The sequence below is a fragment of the Dioscorea cayenensis genome, chromosome 15 (assembly GCF_009730915.1).
Source record: "Dioscorea cayenensis subsp. rotundata cultivar TDr96_F1 chromosome 15, TDr96_F1_v2_PseudoChromosome.rev07_lg8_w22 25.fasta, whole genome shotgun sequence".
NCBI classification, from domain to species: Eukaryota; Viridiplantae; Streptophyta; class Magnoliopsida; order Dioscoreales; family Dioscoreaceae; genus Dioscorea; species Dioscorea cayenensis.
In genome coordinates, this window is record NC_052485.1 from 18161949 (window position 1) to 18185505 (window position 23557).

Below are 23557 nucleotides of genomic sequence, written 5' to 3' on the forward strand. Positions count from 1 at the left end.
AGGGAATTAACGGAAAGGGAGCAAGATTCAAAGTTATCAGTAGAGGCCTTGATCATTCTCTTTTGAAATTTCAAGTGGAAAGAAGATGATAACCAGGTCTAATTTGGATAACTTATAAACTTAACAGAATGATTCAAGTGACTTTTTCAAAATTGTAGCCAATGACTTCGAAGTACAAACTAGAAGTAGGAAGAAAAAAATGACCAATAAAATGGGATAGAATTAGAACAAATGACTCAAGATTGAGTGAATTTAGAGATAAGACCATACTAAAATATTGACACACCCCTTTGTGCGTGTGTACCACAATTGCACGGGTTGTCGAAGTAATAAAGTAATGTAGTGAGTCTGTAGTCGTATCCACAGGGAATAATGCTCGGAAACACAAGTATTGCTATTTAACTATTGTGAAAACGATTGATGAGTTATGTGACAATATCAATGCAAATAAAAATAAAGAAAAGAAAAGAAAGCGCAATAGGAATAAGGAGAGGCAATAAATAGAAAATGGGGCACCCGGACATTGCTCACCCTAGGACTATTGTTTCAAATGCAAGACTAATCATTATGCCTAATAACTAATGTTTAATGAGTCGTGGAAATCCAAATTAATTTGCATAGTCCCAAACCTAAGGTCAACCGTGACTAACCCTGCACTATGCCCCGGCGGAAAGGAATTCTCTCCACGCCTCACACTGTGCAAGGTTGCTTAAAGCTCTAGGGATTCTAAGTGATAAACCCTATTCCCTAATATAGATCTAACCCTTTGGTCCAGGCAAAAGACCTCTAGTCACAATTAAACCCTAGCACTAAGGATTACTTCAACATTTCACTCTGTTGCTTGCACAACTAAGCCCCAGTGGAGTTTGTCTTTTAGTACTTCACTCTATCGTGACCGTAAAGAACTCTTGGAACGTGGAGGTAGGATAAATCACATCGGAAGGGAAAGGGGGCGTTCCACTACCTCTTGACTCACCCTCTTGACTCTCTCTAACCTAGTTTTGTCTAATCCTAACGGAGTGTCACTCATCCACAAGGATTACCAAGATGGATTCTTAACCCTAGTATCACTCTAAGGGAAAATCAATACAACAAGCATTCAAGGATCGAGCTCAATTAAAACATCAATTAAATAAGCATAATAAAGGCCAATGAAACAAAATCATCCTAGGTTTACAAGTCCAAGCACCCACTACGGGTTTAGCTCTCCATGGAGCAATACACAATTAACAATAAAATCAATAGTGAAAACATGCAATCCAAAAATAAAACCTCCTTGTAGTTCATATCGATGGTTTTGTGCAGCCGTCTCGTCTTCTCCAAAGATTCCCTTGTCAAGCCTAGGGCACACCTCACCGAATTGGTGCCGATAAAAGTTCCTCCAATAACTCTACTCTAAAGAAACGCGATATCAAAGGCTGTAGAACCGCTCCAAAAACCTAGGCAAAGCCTCTCCAAACCCTAGCCGTGAGTGCCTCCAAAGATGGAAAAAAGATAGGAAAAAAATTGGGGAAATATCTCAAGTTGCGGTATTTATAGGGGCTGGAATCAGGTATCCACACGAGTGTGTGGAATTTCCACACGGGCGTGTGGATTTCCAGATTTTGGTTTCCTACAAGCTGTGAACAGTAACTGATGCAGTGATTTACTACAGTAAACTGCTATAGTACTTCGTTAAAATGCTCCCGAATCCACTCGTATCATCGAGGCCACATGAATGGGCACACATCCATGTGGTAGATCACATTGCGTCTTCAATGAAATCACATAATTGATGAAGATCTTGCTAGTATTGTATAAGTCAGAACACGTGAGTGTGACTGCCTTTGTGCCCATGCACTTTGCGTATTCGCTTGAGCACAATGGAGGTTGGCACACACCCACATGTCTTTGAGAACAACTTGTGTCTTCATGTTTGTTCCATCTAAGAACTTCACCAACAAATGCATCAACAAATTCATCAACAATTGTCTCCACAACCCTACATGCATAAAAAAAACACATATACCTACGAATAAGCGATAAAATCTGAGAAAAGTGATGCTCAATGTAAGAAAAGAATACTTCGTATTACTTATATACAAAAAATTATCAAATATTCAATCTGATAGGGAAGAAATTGTGAGTTAGCTAGGACACAAGTATACATGTCAATCAAGTAATAAAGTGTGCTTAGAAGCATGGTATCAATTCACAGGGAAAATAAAAACTACTAGTACTAATTCTAATCTAAGAATTAGTCTAATCCAAATAGTGTGATGTGAGAACAAACAAAAAAAAACAAGAATTCAAGTATGCTTAAGAGAATATAGCTAAACAAGCATAGGAAGAGAGTGTTCTGGCATAGATTCTTTCTAGGATTTGTTAGGTCCAGGATAATAGTTGTATAAGTCTAGCAATCCAATTTGAACCGAGAGAGTTCCTAAATTATACTACAATTTTTTTCAAGGTGAGTAATAATTGGTCCCGTACGGTGCTGATATAGATAATCCTACAACTGCAATGCACTTTATGAACTCTTAACAAGAATAGACAAACATTCAAAATATAGACGATTCTCCTCTCAAAGTAATTGATCCTAATCCAATACAAAGTAAAAATTGAGATCTCTCTCTGAAACTACTTCCTACGATTGCCTTGATATTTTAAAATTCATGTATGTCAGAATAATTGCATGTTGTTTTATAAAGAATTTGAAGTGTTAGATCATTGTTCAATATGAGGTCATCCACGATACAACCCGAATAATTCAGAAGAGAAGGTTTCAAAAATTTCTTTCAATATTTTGAATTATTTCCCTGTTATTTCTAGGCTTCAAAGACTTTTTATGTTAAAATATGTTATGAACAATATGACTTGGCATGCATACAATTAAAGCCCTCCAGGAGGACTACTTCATCCTACCTATGCAGAAGCATGGCACCATTTTAATCACAAATATGAATCTTTTGCCAATGAAGTAAGGAATGTCATATTAGGGCTATGCAAAGATGGTTTTAACCCTTTTAAGTAGGGTGCAAGACCCTACTCTTGTTTGTCAGTCATGCTCATGATGTACAATCTACCTCCTTGGATGTATATGCAGAACCATATTTATTCCTTAACATGGTTATTCCTGGTCCAAACAGTCCATCACAGAATATAGATGTCATTCTAAGACCTTTACTAGATGAGTTTCTAATTTTGTGGGATGTTTGGGTTCGGACTTTAATAATTATGTGAAAGCATTACTATGGACAATTAGTGACTTTTCTTCATATAATATGCTATCTAACGAGGCACTGATGGGTGATTGAGTAGACATATTTCTCTATATGTTTTACATGCATTGAGCATCATTTTTACCATGGTTTATGTCTCATAAAGTGTATTTGGTGTTCCTTTGTGCAAATAGGTTGTGAAGGCCTTGAGAGAAGAAAAGGAAGTAAAGATAGGTTATGAAGGAACCTTTTGGGAGTTTTTGTGCAACATAAGGATCAAGACACAAGATGAGCTCATACACATGGGGGTCTGTGCCAACTTCCAAGAGAATTCAAGCCAAATTGTGAGTTGGAAGGGAACAAAGGCAGTCACACTCCTATATCCCGACTTGTGTGAAGAACTCAAGAACTTTTCCAATGATGGTTAGACTACGATAAACCTCATAACCTACCACGTGAACGTGTGCCCGCCCATGTGGCCTTAAGAGAAGAGTGTTGGAGCCTTGTTATGAAGAGCATTGTAGCAAAGTACTATATAAGTATTGTGGCAAAACAATATTTATGCGACCGGGTAAAATTTCCACTCGGTCGTGTGGGCGGTTTTGCAACCCACACGGGCGCGTGGGAGGCTCACATGGTCTCGCGGAGGCATGTGGTAAACATGGTTTTTAAGTATAAATAACCCTTTTGCCCTATTCTTTGGAGACTTTTTGATAGCGTTTGAAAGGTAAAGCGGCTAGGGTTTGGAAAGGAGGTCTCTGGCAAATTTGGGGGCGTTCTTCACCAACTTTGATTGATCTCTTCTTTGTCATAGTATAGAGGGAGGCATCAGTGACCTAGCTTCGGAGAAGGATTCTTCATGACATTGAGAGACCCATGAAGGCCATCATCACGAATTCAAGGGGGTTTTATTCCATAGTTTTCATTGATTTACATTGCATTAATTGTTTTATAATTTGCCCCATGGAGGGCTAAACCCTAGTAGGTGTTTAGGCATATGAACCCTAGGATCTTATTTTTGTATTGATTTACTTTGTGTTTTCTATTAAATCCGAGTTTAATTGACTTTCAATCTTATTTTCTCATTACTTGCATGCCATATTAATCTTTGTGGTTGATTTGTTTGCATGATTTATTTGCCTTGGTGAGAGAGGTCTTTATTAGGGCTAAAACTCCAAGATTGAAGAGGGTTGAGAGGGTGAGTCATGAGATAATGGAGTGTCCCTTTTTCCTTCCGATTAGTATATTCTATCTCTGGATTCCCTAGGCTTTATGCAACCATATTTGGTGTAAGGCGTGAGATTGAGAGATTTCTCCGAGGAGACCTTGTAGGGGGTTAGGGATCTTTCACCTAGAAGTAGGGTTAGGTCTATCCTTAGGAATTGGGTGTACTCTTAGGAATTCCTAAAGTCTATTGCAGTCATATGTGGTGTGAGGTGTTGAGATTGAGTGATTTCTTCACTGGGATCTCGTAGGGGACTAGTATCGGTGGTCTGGAGACAGGGATCGATTATTTTTTAATTTCCTCGACTCGATTAACTCGGTTTAGAAACACTTGTAAGTCTTGCCTTCATGTTAAATCTTAGGGGTAGCATTGCTTGGGTACCTCATCTTTATTGATTGAGACTTCCCTTTTTTTTCCCCTTCCTTGCTTTCTTGAGACATTCATATTCTTGTGATTGAGACATTCATAACTGAGAAGTAGTTAGTACTAATACTTTTATTCCTTGTGGATTCGACTACCCGACTCATTGGGTATTTTATTACTTTGACACTCATGGAAAATTATGTTGCCCTTACTGTATGACAAATTTGAAGTCATTTAGTTTAGCGAATGGGAGAAAATCATGTTTTTCTTATTGTCATCGACAATTCTTGCCTTCTTATCATCCTGTTAGAAGGTAAAGAGGTAAATTCAGGTTGAGAATTGATTATGATCCACCTATTCTATGCTTATCAGATGAAGAAATTTTGAAGGAATTTGACGACTTCCTACATTTGACATTTGGCACAAAATGTCCTCCTCCAAAACCAAGGGTTATGAAGTAACTTATCGTTGGGTGAAGAAAAGCAGTTTTTGGGAGTTGCCGTATTGCCATACAAATTGATTCATCATAATTTGGATGTCACGCATGTTGAGAAAAATAAGTTTGATAATATATTCAATATCATAATGGATATTAAGGGTAAGACAAAAGACAATGTAAAATCACGATCAGATGTAGCAGAATATTAAAAACGTCCAGCTGTACATTTGATTAAAAGAAATGGAAAACTATTTACGTCTGCAGCTTCATATGTTCTAATGAAGGAAGATCGATACAAAGTGTTTACTTAGGTCAAATAGCTTAAACTACATGATGGTTTTGCTTCTAATGTAGGTAGATGTTTAACTTTGAAGAGGGCAAGGTCTATGCAATGAAAAGTTATAACTGTCATGTATTTATGCAATGATTGCTTCTAATTACGATTCATGATTGTTGCCCGCTACAATTTGGGATGCAATTACTGAACTTTCGAATTTCTTTAGATACCTTTCCTCCACTGAAATAACTATCGATTTACCTTAGGAAGAAATATCATTGAAACAGCTTGCAAATTAGAGAAGATTTTTCCACATGCCTTCTTTGATGAGTATTTAGTCATCCATTTACCTTATGAGGCAAAAATGGGTGGACCAGTTCATCATCGTTGGATGTATGTGTTCAAGAGGTATAAAATTTTGATAGTTAGCATGTTTAGCAAGTTTAAATGTTTAAGAGCTTTTGTAATAAATTACAATTTATTTGGTTAATGTTTTAAGGTTTCTACATCATCTCAATAAGAAAGTGAAAAATCTTGCAAATATTGAAGGGCCAATTTGTGAATCATATTTTACTGAGGTTGATAAGTTCTTGTGTAATAGTTATACAAAGTATTCTTTTCTTACATTGAGCATTGGTTTTCTCAGGTTTTTATCATTTATGCATGTGTATTTGTGTTCTTTTGCGCATGTAGGGTTGTGGAGACAAGTATGAAAGAAAGAAACCAAAGTAGATCGTGGATGCAAGTTGTTGATGAAATCTTAGAGTGAACAAACGTGAAGACACAAGTTGTGCTCAAAGATATGTGAGTGTGTGCCAACCTCCGTTGTGCTTGAGTGAACATGCAAATTGGATGGACACAAAGGAAATCATGCTCATGTGCTCCACTTGTGCAACACGAGGAAGATTTTCGTCAAATATGATTTATTGAAGACAACGCGATTTACTGCATGGATGTGTGCCTATTCATGTGGCCTCGATGAAAAGTATAAATTCGGGAGCATTTTGGTGAAGTACTATAGTAGTTGCTATAGCAAATCACTGTAGTAGTACTGTTTACAATGCACTGAAAATTCGATTCCTGGAGATTCACACGGGCGTGCGGAAATTTCACACGCCCGTCTTGATGCCTGATTCTAGCCCTATTTAAACCGTGAATTGTTACGTTTTGAAGGATCTTTTTCCCATCTTTTTCCCAACTTTGGAGGCGCTCGCGACTAGGGTTTAGAGAGGCTTTGGCAAAGTTTTTGGAGTGGTTCTGTGTTCCTTCAGAAGATAGCTATTTGGGGAGCTTTTGTCGGCATCGATTCGGCGAGGTGTGCCCTAGGCTTGATGAGGGAACCTTTGTAGAAGACGAATCTACTCCACAAGACCATCGATACAGACTACAAGGGGGTTTTACTTATGGATTGCATATTTTTATTTCCGATTTCATTATTGATTGTATCTTGCTCCATAAAGAGCTAAACCCCTAGTGGGTGCTTGAACTTGTAAACCCTAGAATGATTTTGTTTCATTGACCTTTCATTATGTTTTCTTTAATTGTCGAAGTGATTTTCCCTTAGAGTGACACTAGGGTTGAGAATTCATCTTGCTAATCCTTGTGGATGAGTGACACACCATGAGGGTTAGACAAAGCTAGATTGTAGACGGTTGAGAGGGTGAGTCGAGAGGTAACAAAACGTTCTTTTTCCCTCCCGGTGTGATTTATCCTACCTCCGTGTTCCAAGAGTTCTTTGCGGTTATAATAGAGTGAAGTGCTAAGAGAGAAACTCTGTTGGGGCTTAGTTGTGCAAGCAATAAAGTGAAGCGTTGAAGTAATGCTTAATGCTGGGGCTTAATTGTGACTAGAGGTCTTTCGCCTTAACCAAAGAGTTAGATCTAGATTAGGGAATAGGGTTTATCACTTGGAGTCCCTAGAGCTTTATGCAACTTTGCACAATGTGAGGCGTTGAGAGCATTCCTTTCCGCCGGGGTATAGTGCAGGGTTAGTCACAGTTGACTTTAGGTTTGGGACCGTGTGTTTAAGGATTTCCATGACTTATTAAACATTAGCTAGGAGATACAATGATTGGCCTTGCACTTGAAGCAATAGTCCTAGGGTGAGCAATGTTTGGGTGCCCCACTTTCTATTGATTGCCACTCCTATCATTTTATTGTGGCTCCTTTTTGTTCTTTTTATTTCTATTTGTATCGATATTGTTCACACCAATTTGACTCATCTTCACCATAGTTAAATGGCAATTCTTGTGTTTCTAATCACTATTCCCTGTGGATATGACTACCCACTTACCAGGGTACTTTATTACTTCGACAACCTGTGCACTTGAGGTACGCACTCGCAAGGGGTGTGTCAGAGGTGATTGCATCTTTTTGTGCCTTGTATTTTGAAGAGGATGTGCAAACAAAGTTCACTCGAGTGCCACATAATGATGATGGAGGCGAGATGGATCACATGGGACGTCTTTCGATTTTTAGACATCCTGGCCATCCCTTGATCTGAAAGAAAATAACACTCAATATTTAACAACAAATGAGTATTTGGCTACAAAAATCTATGTCCTAATGAATTTTGATGAAATGGTTCCATACATTGAGTAAGTAATATTTGTTTATTTGTATTCAACTATGTAGTATTGAAAATTATTACTTACTCTAACTTGTATTTCACATGATTTAGGATATTTGATTAGAATGTGAGGAAGGAAACACCACATATTACTGATAATAAATTAGAAAAAATATGAGAATCCACATTTACATCATGGTTTAAACAATATGTAAGCATTAAATTACATATAATTTATAATCATTCTAGTTTCGTAAAATTGTCTTCCTATTAAAATTTGATATTTCTTTTAGGTCCAAGAGCATTTCTCCCAAATTGATTCTCATATATCTCAAATTGCTCGTGGGCCATCTAGTTTGGTAATATGCTACAAAGGTTACTTTGTGAGTGGTTTCAAGTTTCATACCAAAGAATATAGTCATAATCGGTTGTCATTGAATTGCGGTGTATGCGTGAAGGGAAGTTATTACAATGATTTTGATCTAAACTTTTATGTTGTCTTGGTGTATATAATTAAACTGGAGTATTTTGGGATTGGAAATTGAGTTATCTTTTTTAATTGTCATTGGTTAGATACAGATAAAGGAGCTCGTGTGGATCCCCGCTATGGCCTTATAGAAGTAAATTATATATTAGTACTTGCTACTAATGAACCATTTGTGTTAGCCGTAATATCATCAATTTTATTATAACCTTTATCATTCAACAACTCGACATCAGCAGTATTTGTGGGTTGTGTTCAAAACCAAGACAAGAAGTAGATTTCGCTTTGTACTAGTGATCGAGAAGTCCTCGATTTAAATAAAGAGGTTTACCAAGAAGTTGAAGTGTCTATACCAAGAAATGTTATATACTCAAAAGATCTTGATAATGAAAGAATACTTGTTCATTGTGATATTGAAGAAGTGGATGAAGTCTTAGAGGATAAGAGAAGAGAAGAAGAAGAAGAAGAAGAAGAAGAAGAAGAAGAAGAAGCGAGAGAAGAAGTAGAAGAAGAAGAAGAAGAAGGAGAAGAAGAAGAAGAAGAAGTAGAAGAAGAAGATGATGATGATGATGGTTAGGAATATATTTACACAATTATAGATGATGATGAAGAACAAGAACAAGAACAAGAACAAGAACAATATATTTATCTGTTTATGATGCAACTTTGTCCTAGAATTATTTGTTACTATTAGGGTTTTTTTAATGAATATTTATACATTTATAGTAGAGTATATTTATTACTAAAATAGTATCTTATTGTTTTATTTAAGATAACATGCTTAACAGGAAAGCTTTTATGTGTTTTTAGAATTTGAATGTTGTTGATTGATTTAAATTGTTACCATTAACATTTTTTTAAAAAAAAAATATTCAATCACTTATAGGTAAGTACTAACTTTTTGCTTATTGTTTTATTTAAGATATCATGCCCAAAGGAAAAACTTTAAATAAATCTAAAGCTAAGAAAGGCTTTGGAGGCGGAGCAGTCGAAGAACCTCCAAATGCATGGGGAGCATGGTTTAGACCTACTCCATCACCATTGAAGAGTTCACCTTTGATGAACCATATGATTGACTCACAAACTCCATCAACAGAGGTTCCAAAGACCAAAAATCCAGATATTGGGTTGGAAAAAACTGAGGATGCTTTTACCCATGATGCAGAAGCAAGGAAACTTTCAAGATGTCCAAATAAAGTAATACCTACACCAACAAATGCTAATGATTGAGTCCTCATTCCTACCTAACATGATGAGTTTTTCATTTGCAATTCTTTGTTTTTATGCTAAAATCTTATGTAATTAATATAAACTAATATTATTTTGTTGCATTATTATAGGAAATTTGTTGATCCTAAAATTGTTAGAACAATTACAAAATCTCTACAACTTAACTTCAATGATGCATGGCCAACATGGGAAAAAACTCCTAATAATACTAACGAGGATATGTTAGCAAAATTTCAGTTGCGTATCGACTTTAAATTTTTTATATATTTTAAAATGTATGCAGTACATGATACATATGTCTTTTTTCATGGTTGTAATAGTTTCTTATATGTTTGTGAGTAACACATTATGTAGGTGAATTGGATGCTTGTTTTTGATGATGGATAGAATGCATTTGAATATGTTTATGATTTGATCGTTATTTTTAATTTTTGTTTTAAATTTTACTCTACTCTTATGTTTGTCTTCTTGGATAGAAATTTTCACATTTTTTTAAGACATACATTGTGGGCCCCAGCCTTGTTTCCATTCATTTGTAAAGACCTTTCAAGCCGGGATTCTTGACCTCGTTCCATGCAAACCTTGAAAACCGAGAGAAGCTTGTTCACATTATTTGGTAGCCATCTAGTTCTCACTTTCTCTCTCTCTAGAAACCTTCAAAAGGAAAAAGGGTGAGATGGAGCTCATTGAGCTTTCTTCTACTCTCTCTATCTCACCATCAAAGGTTGAAGCTTTTTGGTCTCTTCATGATCACACTAGTTTGCTTAGTGTTTTTTTCGCCAAAAAAAGCAAGATCCTTCCGAGCCACAAAGCATCTACTCATGGCAACCCAATCATGCGTGGCTCTTCACATGTCCCTGAGTCCATGGTTCGGGAGCTCAAAGGAGACTCCTTTTGTGTTTTATTTTTTTGGCAATCGGTTGGGGGATGTGGGCTGATGAGAAGTTGGAGTTTAACAAGATGTTCAATGATGGTATGACTAGTGATTCGGTGCTTGTTGATGATGTTGTCATTGTGACTTTCGGGGGACGTGTTTTATGGGTTGAAGTCATTCGTTAAAAGTTGGTGGAGGGGATCAGTAACTATGGCAAGAGCTATAGCTCATGTTTTTTTCCTTGTGATTTAAGTACACTATTCTTGATCCGCCTCATGAGATTAATCACTGTGAAGGAAGCCATTAGTCTTGTTGAGTATGTTGGTGGTGTTAGGTTTGTCTCTATTCCTCTTGCTAACACCACTCTCTTGTTGGATAACTTCTAATACCCCAACATATAGCATGTCAAAGCTATTCTCACAGGACCCCAAGAAGTTGCTTTAGTGTCGATTGGAGTCTTAGAAGTTGAAGGATTCTCTTTTTAGGTAAGTAATCCCCGAGAACTCATGTTTTCATAATTGGAAGAATTTCTTTTTTTCTTGCCAAAAATTATTATCTATTATTTTATTATGATATTCCCCGCTTATTGTTATTAATCATAAAAATTATTTATTGTCGAATAGGTATTTTTCATGTATTTCGATTTGTGGCCTTAATTAGCTATAAACTTAGTATTTATGTTTTGGTATGTTATTTTTAGAATGACTACTACTTATCTTGAAATGTTAACACATCATATATATTATAATATTTGGTTGTAACCAGTTCCTTATTTATCTATTTGTTCGTATACTGATGGGGTTACTGATCATATTATGGTATGAGGATAAGATCAAAGCTCTTGAGTTAATATATAGTCGATGCTTTTTATGTTTTAAAGAGTGTATGCTAATTATTGATAATATTGAGACGATGTACTGATTCATTGGGCATATATGTGTTTAGAGAAAAATGTTAATGGGGGTGAATGTTAGATGTGAATACATCAAGAGAAATGTTGTACTATAACTACGAGGCAAGGTTGAGTCTTGAATGAGCGAGGTTTTTAACTTACTGTCTAGTTTGGAGATCATAGCTTTTCCTTGATGGTATCCTTAATGAAATTGTGAGGTTAGCACTTGGGAAATAAATTAAATGATTTGGTGGTTTAGAGTCAATATTTCAAGGTTTATTGGGCTGGATTATTACAGATTTGAGACTTCGACATTCTATGTTCATGCATGAAATTGCTAGAATGAATTTTTTTAAGTTATGATAATGAGTTGAATGGGAATTGGGGCCTAAATTCGGAGGTCATAGAAGCACAATTTCCAGATGATTAAAAATTGAAAAAGTTGTAATGATTTCTTTGATCTATCTACCTGCCAAATTTCATATTTATTGGATATATATTCTATAAGATATGATCAATTATAGTTGACATGTCTTGGAGGTATTATTGTGTAGACATGCAGATTTAGAGGCCAATTTCCGGATTTAATATGTAAAATTAGGCAAAGTGTTCAGAATAGAACATATTCCTTATTACCATGACCTTCAATTTGCAAAATTTCATGTTTATTGGATTTATAGATTATGAGTTATGAGCCATTAAAAAGACTTGCACATGATGACATCTATATGCAGAATCTTCAGATTTAACATGATCTTTCTCAATCTCGGAGACTAAAATTGGGTCAAGTATTAAACAAGGAAAAGGTTCAGAATTTTCCTAAGTTACTTACTACAAAATATCTTTGCATTTGATGTTAAATTCTGGGAGTTATGCATTTTGGAATGAGACATATTAGAAGTATTGTTATGCAGAGCTTGTGAGATATAAATGTACATAGTGATTAGTTTTTTTAGTAATGATTTGGGAAATTATTTATTTAATTTTTGTAAGTAATTTCTGTATTTTTCGAGTTATTTTTTTCCTAAATTGGGATTATGAAATTGTATATTTACGTTTTGTTTGAATATTTGGAAAAATTCATGAATATTACGCATTTCAACCTTGAGTTTTTTTGTTTGAATGCTTTGGTCTCCAAATGAGCGATATGCAACCACTCGCGTGGGGGTTAAATCCGACCTTGTCGACAAGTAATTTTTGGGAAAGTGAGAGCTGCAGTTTAGCACGTGTCCGTTCGGTGAAATAATCAACGGCCACTGGTATTCAATCTCGGGTCACCGAGGGTAAATAAATGATATCTCATTATTTTTGGCTCGGATCATCACCGAGGATAAACAAATGACCTTTGGCACTTACGATGAATTTGGAGACTTACTCTTGAATTTGTTATTTTTTTGGGTTTGCCCTTTTTGATTTTTGAATTTCGCAAAAAAACACAAATATTTGTCCCGCCTTGAAATTTTTACGTATTTTTTTGATATCGTATTTTCGGGTTTTGAATTCGAATAATCATATTTGTAAATATTCTTTATTAGAATATTTCACTTTGTATTTTGTTTTGTTTAAATTATGTTTTTGAAGACCTATGCTCATTTACAGCGAATAATTATTCGCAGGTTTAGAAACCCGGTATTCTTTTGATTTTAGTTATCTTGAATAGCGTTACTACTTGAGAACTATACCTCTGTTGAACCGATTATTTTTGTATTTGTTTAAACTATGTTTAAACTTTGAATTATTCTTAATATCCGAAATCGAGATTCGTAAAAGTCCATTATTTTTAAAAACAATTTTCGGATTACTTATCGGGCTAGTGAGCTCATGGATTTTCTTTAAATCCTTTTTCGGATCAAAAAGTGATAGATCGGGCGTGGATCTTGAGAGATTGTCTCGTAGTTGTTGTCTTATCCTATTGTAAATGTTAAGTTCTTGTTATTGTGTATCCTCAGTATTTTTGTATTTTTGGACTTCTATATCCAAGTATTGTGTACTTTGTAGAGTTTGTAATCTTGTAACTTCGGTTGGGTTATTATAGTTTTGCCAGATCCCCGGATCGGGATTTTTGAGGCCTTGCGAGGCCTATGGGGCTCACGCCTTGTGGAGTCTGCGGTCGTTTGTCTCGCATGGGTCCGGTGAGGGCGTGACAAATTTAGTGGTATCAGAGGGATTCGGTCTTGTTTGATTTAGTTGTCTTAGTGTATTAGATGGAAGTGTTTAACCTGAAGTGTTGTTCAGAATTTGAACCCAGATCGAGTTAATGACATTAGAAATGGGTTCTGATTACCTGTTGAGTCTACATTGTCACCTCACTTTCAAATTTGCCTCAATAGAGCATCTTGAGTCTTAGTCTAGTCTCCATGCCTTGTAAAGCTTTGATTTATATTCCAGATCCTCCAGCGTAAATGCACTTGTTGTTGCCGACGATTACTTTGATTTTGGCCTTTTAAGAGTAATCACTTTCTACCATCGGTCATCTGCATCGCCCATAATTGTGCAGTTTGAGCATTAATTACCTGTATGTGCAACTTTTCTAACTATAAAAGGGATATCTTGTGGATTATCTTATTCTTTGAAAAGGAAATCCTTTCCTTTCGTCCTAAAGCAAGTTTTGTGCCAGAGTCAAGTGGGGTGAGTGGTGCCTCCCTTTCAGAAACTCTCTTATCTTGTCATTTCGCTTCACATATTTGACATGGCTCAGGTGCTAAACTATTTGATTCATTGTTATCCACTGGATTATCCATTTTGGTAATTGCCAATTTTTCCTTGGGTTGTGATTCAAATTTTGTATTTATGGTAATCATTTGTGCATTTAGATCCTTTGCTCTTTGTTTCCTAAATTGTAGAAAGGTTGCCTCTGGTACACTACTTAGTTAGATGTGTTTCTTTAACATATCTGCAGGCCAAAACAGTTTGTAAATTAAATTTGTGCTTGTCAATGGCCTTGTTTTGTTGAAGTATTGATTTGAGCTGTTGGTGGTAAGAGATGCTTTGGAAATTCCGAGGAACAACAATTCTTATAGTTGATGATGATCTTATCGCTCTGAATACAAAGAATAATTCTGCATGGCATGAGGTTTCAGTTCGTTCAGTTGCAATATATCTTCGATTAACAATAGATATCCATTGGAGAATTATCTTAGAGGAGTAAAATGAGCTTTATTACCTTAATGTTTCATCCTGCTTATGAAAGGATTCATGCCATGATATTCAAGTGGATGTAATTAATCTTGTACAACCATTGATGTATAAATTTAGAATATTTGTTTGTGGATAATTCAAGAAAATTTTAACTTCGGTGGATACTTGTTGATCGTCAAGGTAATTATTATACTATTGCTTTTAAGGTAGGGATATTTGTTTAAGTTAAGGCTTGTGCTCGAGGTATGTCAGTTATTGTAAACTTGTCGTAATTTGAGAAATTGTCTTTTGCTATTGATCTTAGTGATGTAACTAAGTAATGGTTTTGACTTGTTAATTTTATCAGAAAGATGGTTTTCAGTTGAAGAAGAATTTGAGTTTGTTTGATATTTTTGGACTTGTTTGGTTTTGATCCATAGTAATAATTGTGATGAATTCTACTATGTTCGTGTGATGCGATCGGTGATATCGCTTAAGTGAGTGGTCTTTATTTTGTATTTTAGGTCATCATTTTGATGAGGTTATCTTAAAATGATTTATGGTTACAAAGTTGGGTCTTTGGCTATTATGATGATGATGATGATGATGTATAAGTGAGGATTGTGTGTTTGAAGTTTTAAACCTAGCAGTCGTTGACAACTCACAGCTAAGTAAAGCTTAAGAATTACAATGGTATAGCTAATAGAACTATGATTGGTGATTAAGGAGTAATACTAGGAGTCAGAGTTTTAACTTCTATTTTGTGTCAATATTGTAAGAGGCAACCTATAGATATGTATTACTACTTCACTTCTTGTTAGTAGCCATCAGTTGTACTTGTAGCTTGATCATGACCTAGATTTTTGATAGACCGTCTAAGTCTGGAGAATAGGCTTTTGTTATGACCAAGTGTGAGTTTAGAGGACTAAACTCCTTCTAAGGGGGAGAGTATTGTGGGCCCCAGCCTTGTTTCCATTCATTTGTAAAGACCTTTCAAGCCGGGATTCTTGACCTCGTTCCATGCAAACCTTGAAAACCGAGAGAAGCTTGTTCACATTATTTGGTAGCCATCTAGTTCTCACTTTCTCTCTCTCTAGAAACCTTCAAAAAAAAAAAAAGGAAAAAGGTCGAGATGGAGCTCATTGAGCTTTCTTCTACTCTCTCTCTATCTCACCATCAAAGGTTGAAGCTTTTGGTCTCTTCATGATCACACTAGTTTGCTTAGTGTTTTTTTCGCCAAAAAGCAAGATCCTTCCAGAGCCACAAAGCATCTACTCATGCCAACCCAATCATGCGTGGCTCTTCACATGTCCTCGAGTCCATGGTTCGAGAGCTCAAAGGAGACTCCTTTTGTGTTTTATTTTTTTGGCAATCGGTTGGGGGATGTGGTGATGAGAAGTTGGAGTTTAACAAGATGTTCAATGATGGTATGACTAGTGATTCGGTGCTTGTTGATGATGTTGTCATTGTGACTTTCAGGGACGTGTTTTATGGGTTGAAGTCATTCGTTAAAGTTGGTGGAGGGACTGTAACTATGGCAAGAGCTATAGCTCATGTTTTTCCTTGTGATTTAAGTACACTATTCTTGATCTGCCTCATGAGATTAATACTGTGAAGGAAGCCATTAGTCTTGTTGAGTATGTTGGTGGTGTTAGGTTTGTCTCTATTCCTCTTGCTAACACCACTCTCTTGTTGGATAACTTCTAATACCCCAACATATAGCATGTCAAAGCTATTCTCACAGACCCCAAGAAGTTGCTTTAGTGTCGACTGGAGTCTTAGAAGTTGAAGGATTCTCTTTTAGGTAAGTAATCCCCGAGAACTCATGTTTTCATAATTGGAAGAATTTCTTTTTCTTGCCAAAATTATTATCTATTATTTTATTATGATATTCCTGCTTATTGTTATTAATCATAAAATTATTTATTGTCGAATAGGTATTTTCATGTATTTCTGATTTGTGGCCTTAATTAGCTATAAACTTAGTATTTATGTTTTGGTATGTTATTTTTAGAATGACTACTACTTATCTTGAAATGTTAACACATCATATATATTATAATATTTGGTTGTAACCAGTTCCTTATTTATCTATTTGTTCGTATACGATGGGGTTACGATCATATTATGGTATGAGGATAAGATCAAAGCTCTTGAGTTAATATATAGTCGATGCTTTTATGTTTTAAAGAGTGTATGCTAATTATTGATAATATTGAGACGATGTACAGTTCTGTTGGGCATATATGTGTTTAGAGAAAATGTTAATGGGGGTGAATGTTAGATGTGAATACATCAAGAGAAATGTTGTACTATAACTCTGAGGCAAGGTTGAGTCTTGAATGACAGGTTTTAACTTACTGTCTAGTTTGGAGATCATAGCTTTTCCTTGATGGTATCCTTAATGAAATTGTGAGGTTAGCACTTGGGAAATAAATTAAATGATTTGGTGGTTTAGAGTCAATATTTCAAGGTTTATTGGGCTGGATTATTACAGATTTGAGACTTCGACATTCTATGTTCATGCATGAAATTGCTAGAATGAATTTTTAAGTTATGATAATGAGTTGAATGGGAATTGGGGCCTAAATTCGGAGGTCATAGAAGCACAATTTCCAGATGATTAAAATTGAAAAGTTGTAATGATTTCTTTGATCTATCTACCTGCCAAATTTCATATTTATTGGATATATATTCTATAAGATATGATCAATTATAGTTGACATGTCTTGGAGGTATTATTGTGTAGACATGCAGATTTAGAGGCCAATTTCCGGATTTAATATGTAAAATTAGGCAAAGTGTTCAGAATAGAACATATTCCTTATTACCATGACCTTCAATTTGCAAAAATTTCATGTTTATTGGATTTATAGATTATGAGTTATGAGCCATTAAAAAAGACTTGCACATGATGACATCTATATGCAGTAATCTTCAGATTTAACATGATCTTTCTCATTCTCGGAGACTAAAATTGGGTCAAGTATTAAACAAGGAAAAGGTTCAGAATTTTCCTAAGTTACTTACTACAAAAATATCTTTTGCATTTGATGTTAAATTCGGGAGTTATGCATTTTGGAATGAGACATATTAGAAGTATTGTTATGCGTAGCTTGTGAGATATAAATGTACATAGTGATTAGTTTTTAGTAATGATTTGGGAAATTATTTATTTAATTTTGTAAGTAATTTCTGTATTTTCAGTTATTTTTTCCTAAATTGGGATTATGAAATTGTATATTTCGCTTTTGTTTGAATATTTGGAAAAATTCATGAATATTCTCGCATTTCAACCTTGAGTTTTTTTGTTTGAATGCTTTGGTCTCCAAATGAGCGATATGCAACCCCTCGCTGGGGGTTAAACTCGACCTTGTCGACAAGTAATTTTGGGAAAGTGAGATCGCAGCTCGCGACCGTGTCCGCTCGGTGAAATAATCAACGGCCACCTGGTATTCAATCTCGGGTCACCGAGGGTAAATAAATGATATCTGTTATTTTGGCTCGGATCTGTCACCGAGGATAAACAAATGACCTTTGGCACTTACAGTGAATTTGGAGACTTACTCTTGAATTTGTTATTTTTTTTGGGTTTGCCCTTTTGATTTTGAATTTCTGCAAAAACACAAATATTTGTCCCGCCTTGAAATTTTCTGTATTTTTGATATCGTATTTCTGGGTTTTGAATTCCGAATAATCATATTTGTAAATATTCTTTATTAGAATATTTCACTTTGTATTTTGTTTTGTTTAAATTATGTTTTGAAGACCTATGCTCATTTCTGGCGAATAATTATTCGCAGTTTAGAAACCCGGTATTCTTTTGATTTTAGTTATCTTGAATAGCGTTACTACTTGAGAACTATACCTCTGTTGAACCATTTATTTTGTATTTGTTTAAACTATGTTTAAACTTTGAATTATTCTTAATATCTGAAATCGAGATTCGTAAAGTCTGTTATTTTAAAACAATTTCTGGATTACTTACTGGGCTAGTGAGCTCATGGATTTTCTTTAAATCCTTTTCAGATCAAAAGTGATAGATCGGCGTGGATCTTGAGAGATTGTCTGTAGTTGTTGTCTTATCCTATTGTAAATGTTAAGTTCTTGTTATTGTGTATCCCTGTATTTTGTATTTTGGACTTCTATATCCAAGTATTGTGTACTTTGTAGAGTTTGTAATCTTGTAACTCAGTTGGGTTATTATAGTTTTGCCAGTCCTGGATCAGATTTTGAGGCCTTACAGGCCTATGGGGCTCACGCCTTGTGGGTCTGCGGTCGTTTGTCTGCGCACCGGGTCTGGTGAGCCGGGTTCGGGGCGTGACATACATGCTGTCTATGTAGTTGAATTATTATTATTATTGGTAATCAACAAAACATGAAATTTGGTGCTTGATTGTTGAAATATAGTAATAAGAATTACATATCAAACAATTCATGCTATCTTCTTTTCCCTAAAGTTCTCATAAATTAAGATATTCTTAGATAGATAGAAATGCGTGTTGAATATATCTATAATTTGATTCTTTATTTTTAGTTTTTGTTATAAAATTTGACTCTACTCTTGTATTTGTCTTCTTGGATAGCAATGCATTTTGAATATGTGTTCTCCATTAAATATATCTTGGAAGCGTATTTATTTATTAGTTTGCATCAATATTTTCTAAAAAAATGGAATTATATTCTAAGTAGATAGATGACTAAGGTATACAATACTTGTCTTTAGAAACCCAAAATTTGATGATCTTCTATTCCATGAAAATAGTTTACTATCTCTGCACTTTGAATATTTTGTATCATTCGTATGGCTTTAAACTTGTGTTGGTAACATTTGATTTATATATATTTTGTTAGGAGAAATTTGTGTGGCTTGTAGAAAAAACAAATGTCGTAAGAAAAATATGGGATACTACATGTAAAGAATGATTTAAAGGAATGATGGAAGAAGGAGTCGGGCAAAGAAGCATTTTGGTGTTAGTGATATTGCCAAATGCAAAGGCTATAATGAAGGTTGGATAAGAGTTGATATTTGGTACAATTAATTAACAATGTTTGGAATAATGAAGCATGGAAAAATTGATCTAAAAAAGCCAAACAAAATAGGATTACTGAAAAAGATGGAAGCATTACCAAACACACTCGTGGATCAATTCCTTTTTTGCTTCATGCGGAGAGGATGGTATACATGATTTTTATTGCTTAAAGTTGATTTTTTTGGATGCTTTACATTTTTATTTTAGTTTTTATGACCATACATAATTTATTCCATATCTACATGTAGGCAAAACAATTAATTCAGAAACCAACATATGGAGAAGTATTTAATCGCACCCACAAACATGAGAAGGGCCTCGGTGATTATGTTGATAATAAGTCTAAATCTGATAGTGTAAGTAATTCTATTTTATAATTGTTTTTTAATTACTTGTATAAATTTATGTTTCTTTTATGTTTATAATTTTTTTATTATGTTTAATCTAGCACTAATGCAAGTTTCATATATTTGTAGGACTGTTATACTTCTTCAATGAGCCAGAAATATGGTGTTGATGAATCTTTTCATCCTAAATTTGACCCGCAAGTTAAGAACCACGCCACGTCGAAAAAATATATTGTCTTCTTCCAATAGTACTGGGGAAGAATCCTACTCAGCTTGTAGTCCACTAGTTAATCAAATTCCACGTTCTTCTGTTGAAGTTGATAATCTACAAGAAGAAGTGACGGTAGTGTAAAAAAAACGACGAAGCTTAGAGGACTCACAAAAAAGTATAGTGCAAAGCCAGAATAAAATCAAGATATTTTTGTTTCAAATTACTAAGATGTTAAATCCTGCAACGGTTGCTTGGAATGCTGGATCTTCTCAACTTGGAGCGAGTGATAGAGACCAAGAAGAAAATACCATTGATGATGAAGTTTAAATGATGAGACAGTGATTTTATCTATTTATTTATTTATCTATTTATTTATCTATCTATCTATTTATCTATCTATTTGTTTCTCTATTTTTCTATGTATTTTTCTATCTATCTATTTATTTATTGTGGAAATTGCTAAAAACACCCCCAAAATTTGCAATACATACAGATTCTCCCCCTAAATTTGAATATCCATAAAAACCCCTTCCTTTTGAATACAATAATTTTTTAAACCCCCAAGCATCTAACAGTGATTGATAGAGTTAATTTGAAATTTTTTGGACGAAATTGTTCCTTGCATGGGAAGTTGTGGCAAGTGTGACATGCTTTGGCCATAATGCCCTAGGGTGCAATGAGTTTCTATTTAAAACATGAGGTTTTTGTTTAAAATATGAGCTTTATATTTAAAATATGAGGTTCTTTTTAAAAAATAAGTTTTCTGTTTAAGAAATAAGTACATTCATTACTCTTCGTGCTAACCTCAATTCTTTTGTTTGTAGTTATAATGTAATCATGCTAACCTAAATTCTTTTCCACAAACTTATTGAATTTTTAATGTAAATATCGTTATCTCCATATAATAAAGAATGGTCGTCTTTATGCTTGATTGTCTTTATTTAACTATCTATGGTTACATTTAAAATGTGTTTAAATATCGTTGTTTCAATTAAAATATGTATGAGTGACCAAGATTAATTGGTTTTTATACCCAAAATTAATTTGTCATGTAAATATTGGTTTTTCTGTTTAAATATCAATGTTTATGTTTAACAAATAAGGTTTCTGTTTAAAAAATGAGTTTTCTGTTTAAGAAATGAGGTTTCTGTTTAAGAAATGAGGTTTCTGTTTAAAAAAATGAGTTATCTGTTTAAGAAATAAGGTTTTTGTATAAAAATATGAGCTCTCTGTTTAAAAAATGAGTATTTGCATTACTCTTCATGCTAACCTAAATTCTTTTGTTTGTAGTTATAATGTAATCATGCTAACCTAAATCCTTTTTCACAAAATTATTAAATTTGTAATGTAAATATCATTATCTCCATATAATAAAGAACGACCGTCTTTATGCTTGGTTGTCTTTGTTTAACTATCGATTTTTTGTTTATTATATTGTGTTTACATTTAAAAAAGTGCTTAAATACCGCTGTTTCTATTTAAATATGTATGAGTGGCCAAGATCAATTGGTTTTTATACCCAAGATTAATTTGTCACATATATATTGGTTTTTCTATTTAAATATCAATGTTTCTGTTTAAAAAATGAGTTTTCTGTTTAAGAAATGAGGTTTTTGTTTAACAAATGAATTTTCTGTTTAAGAAATGAGGTTTCTATTTTAAAAAATGAGTTTTCTATTTTAAAAAATGAATTTTCTGTTTAAGAAATGAGGTTTCTGTTTAAAAAAATGAGTTCTTTGTTTAAGAAATGAGTTCTTTGTTAACATATTCTTTTGTTTCTGTTACTGTTTAACAAAAAAGAATGCAAAAAAAAATGAAAAAATGTATGCAAAAAGATTTAATATGATGTGATTGGGCGGTTGTTTTCCTACTATTTTTAATGGCAAGGATGGAATTTCATAACATGGAGTCCTAGTGACCTGTAAGGAGCAAAAAGGAAGTGAAACAATAAAGGAAGGTTTGTCTGAGGTATTCAAAACTCACAAGGGTTGTTTGGGAAGTTTTTAAATTCTTAAGAGGTAAACAGTAATTTTCCCTTATTTATTTATTTATTTGTCTATATATATATATATATATTTATTTATATTATCATCTATAGATTTATTTATGTATTTATTTGTTTATCTATTTATTTATCTATTTCTTTACTTATTAATTTATCTATTTATTTATCTATTTGTTTATTTGTCTATTTATTTATTTATTTATCTATTTAACTATCTATCTTTTAATTAATTAATTAATTAATTAATCTATTAATCTATTAATCTATTTATCTATCTATTTATTTATTTGTCAATTTTATTTATCTATCTATCTATTTATTTATCTATTTATGGATGTATTTATTTATCTATCAATCTATTTATCTATCTATTTATTTACCTCTTTATTTATTTATTTATCTATTTATTTATCTGTTTATTGATCTATTGATCTATTTATTTATTTATTGATCTATCTATCTATCTATTTATCTATCTATTTATTTCTCTAATTTTTTATCTATTTATTTATTTATTTATCTATCTATTTATTTATTTATTTATCTATTTATTTATGTTTTTATTTATTTATGTATTTATTTGTTTATTTATGTATTTATTTATCAATTTATTTATTTATCTATTTATCTGTTTATTTATGTATTTATTTATTTATCTATTTATTTATCAATTTATTTATTTATCTATTTATCTATTTATTTATGTATTTATTTATTTATCTATATATTTATCTATTTATCTATTAATTAATTAATTAAATTATTTACTTATTTATCAATTAAATTTTTTTTATCTATCTATCTATCTATCTATCTATCTATCTATCTACCTATCTATCTATCTATCTATCTATCTATTTATTTATTTATTTATTTATCTATTAATTAATTAATTTATCTATCTATCTATCTATCTATTTATTTATTTGTCTATTAATTAATTAATTTATCTATCTATCTATCTATATCTATTTGTCTATTTATATTTATCTGTCTATTTGTCGATTTATTGATTTATATATTTATCTATCTAAATGTTTGTTTATTTATTTATCTTTCTATTTATTTATTTATTTATCTATCTATCTTGTTTATATTTGGTTTTTAAGCTCTATTTCTATTAAAATTCCATCATGTTAATGCGAATCAGTTATAAAAAAAAATGGATAGGTTGAGGTTTACTATTATCCTATTAGAAAAATGAAGATAAATAATATAATATTAAGAAGGAAAGGAGTTATATTGAATAAAAAAGTATCTTAGAAATAATAATAATAATAATAATAATAATA

At 33.2% G+C, this 23557-nt stretch overlaps 1 long non-coding RNA gene across 1 annotated transcript; it reads left to right on the forward strand.

Annotated features, from left to right (window-relative positions):
• Positions 1–16064: 16064 nt before the first annotated feature.
• Positions 16065–18886, forward strand: LOC120277921. The gene is made up of 2 exons (XR_005541523.1): positions 16065–16473; positions 18699–18886. It is a non-coding gene; the product is annotated as an uncharacterized LOC120277921 (long non-coding RNA).
• The last annotated feature ends 4671 nt before the right edge of the window (positions 18887–23557 follow it).